The 2,589-nt window shown below is 35.5% G+C and overlaps 1 non-coding gene across 1 annotated transcript; it reads left to right on the top strand.

Moving 5' to 3' along the window:
• Positions 1-752: 752 nt before the first annotated feature.
• LOC111820633 (U6 spliceosomal RNA) lies at positions 753-859 on the top strand. The gene has a single exon (XR_002824164.1). It is a non-coding gene; the product is annotated as a U6 spliceosomal RNA (small nuclear RNA).
• Positions 860-2,589: the final 1,730 nt, after the last annotated feature.

The raw sequence follows: 2,589 nt of genomic DNA on the forward strand, positions 1-2,589 counted from the left end.
ACTAAAGTGCTATTATTCTACCTTCTCATTTTGTTTCACTTTCTCAATTCTCTTTTAGTCCACAAACTTGGTGATTGTGGGAATGATTAAGAGAACCAAATTCCCAATTCCCATTTAGCAGCCTCTTTCCTAAAAGAGATATATTATACCTTTCTTGTAAATGCCAAGAAGGAAAATAATTGGCATCCCATTGCCCTTTGAATGGGGCCCTACTAGCCCTAGGTGGTGTGACGTGTAAAGTGACCTGAGAGCGGGGTGCCTGCCAGCTCAGGGCACAGTGTAGTCAGAGAATCAATTAGAAGGCCCATGGGCATTTCAGAAACTTGCAAACATCAATTGGCATAGAGTTTCAGGAAGCAGAATAAAAAGGAACCTACAAAACAAAAAGCCTTTTATGGGGACGGAGTCACCGTTCCTCCAAATCACAAGTGGATGATTATGATCACCATTAGAGCTTAATGAGCCTATATATGGCTAATGACTTCATCTCTCCAACAGATTTGCCAATGGCCCATGTTTCTACTAACATTCATCCTTCTCTTCTAAGCAGCATAACCATGGTGCTAATTAGTCAGAAGAGAATAAGTCATTCAATTCCCCTCTCCTCCATCAGCAAAAGCATATTTCTCAATTCCACCATCTCCTTGTTATTTTTTCAAGACTGGAGGTAACAGATCAGAGAAAAGAAAACATCAGAGCTTGGTGATCACTACCCTATATCAAAAGATAATTTTAAAGATAAAGATGTGTGTGTGTTCACTTCAGCAGCACTTATACTAAAATTGGAACGATACCGAGAAGATTAGCATGGCCCCTGCACAAAGATGACACACAAATTCGTGAAGCATTCCATATTTTTAAAGAAAAAAAAGATAAACACGTGTGAATTGATCTCAGCACAATACAAATAGAGATACCACATATTTTACTTGATTTAGGTACTTGCTACAAATGCTATCATTTATTATGGCTGTATTTTTATTTTAATAACCCAAGTACAGAAAATGGTATTTATAAGATGTGAACAAAGTTATATGTTGAGCTATATAAAAACTATTCATTAGGATAAGGAGTCAGACTTAAACTGAAGTTAGAACTTTTTTTAATTAACCATACTATCACAATATTTAGTCAGCAGTGATGTTTAGTGTTAAAATAATTTGAAGGGCCAAAATTTAGCAAGGCAGAAATATTGATGATATCTTTGGAAGACAGAGCAGATATTAATAGCAGATTATTTACTGGAAGAGAAAAATTTTTTTGTAAAAATTACAGATACCATTTCCATCATGATTCTTACTCAAATTTTGGTGTGAATATTTCTTTTGTTTTCCTCTTTTCAAAATATAACCAAGTAAATATATTAGAAGTTAAAGTTGTATCATTTTGAAAGCAAGGCAAGCAATAGCTAAAGTGGAAGGGATAATGTTAGATACTAAGACAATGCTTTAGTGTAATACTTCAGAAATTTTAAATTGTTTTATGTTAAAATATTCCAGCATAATTTTTCTGGGGTCTTTGTGCTATATATAAACTTTGATTACTATGGTAATGTAAGAAATATGAATGGATAATGTCTATTCCTGTAACCAGCATTTCAGGAAAGTGTCATGGTTAAAAATACACAGCTGGAATAGCATTTTTGGGTTCTAGCCACAAATCTGCATTGAACTTGTTGAGTGATCTTGAGTAATTAGTATCTATCAGACTAAAGTTTTCAATATATTAAAATTTGATGAATTTATTGTATCAATTTAAAGAAATGGATAAAGGAGCCTCAAAAATAAAGCCTGGTCTTTAGAAATAAAAAAAAAAAAAAACAACTTTCAAGCAACAAAAATGTTAAACAGATTGTAACATACACCAAATCCACATTCTGCTGCCAACCTTTCTTTGTACCTGTCCTCCTACTCCTCTTGCCCCATTGATCCCATCATTTCAAGAATGAATGGATTAGTTTAAAATCGATTCTCATCGCATTCACTGAAAAATTTAAAATCACTAGGAAGTCTGAGCTAAATTTACGTTTTAGCCCCCCCGCCATGTTTGAGGATTTTTTTAAAGCCATTTAAATTTATAAGGGGTGTTAATGTGTCCAAAACTGTTTCACACGAAGACATATAAAGAGATTGTAAAGTGTGGCCCTTTCCCTCTGGAATTTATTTGTAGAGGAAAAAAGTCACCATATACAAAATAAATATTAACGTCAGAAAAAAATATGTATGTGCTCAACTCAGTATTAAAAAATGAATTTTAGTCCAGTATAGCTAGATGGTACCTGGCTACCACCACTGACTGCTTTGACCAGGATCACAACAGATGGTTCTGGACAGAGCTGGAGAAGGATGTAGAACAAAATTCTAACTCACAAAAAAAAGACCACATTTACTGGCCTAAAGGAGACTGGAGAAACCCTGAGAGTGTGGTCCCCAGATACCCTTTTAGCTCAGTGGTGAAGTCACTTCCGAGGTTCACCATTCAGCCCGGGAGTGGACAGCCGCATAAAACTAAATGGGACTAATGAGACACAGCAGTCAGGGACAAGGGTCAGAAGCCAGAAGGGGACAGGAAAGCTGGTGATAGGGAACC

This window comes from Trichechus manatus, unplaced genomic scaffold, assembly GCF_000243295.1.
Source record: "Trichechus manatus latirostris isolate Lorelei unplaced genomic scaffold, TriManLat1.0 scaffold00003, whole genome shotgun sequence".
In the NCBI taxonomy this organism is placed as follows: domain Eukaryota; kingdom Metazoa; phylum Chordata; class Mammalia; order Sirenia; family Trichechidae; genus Trichechus; species Trichechus manatus.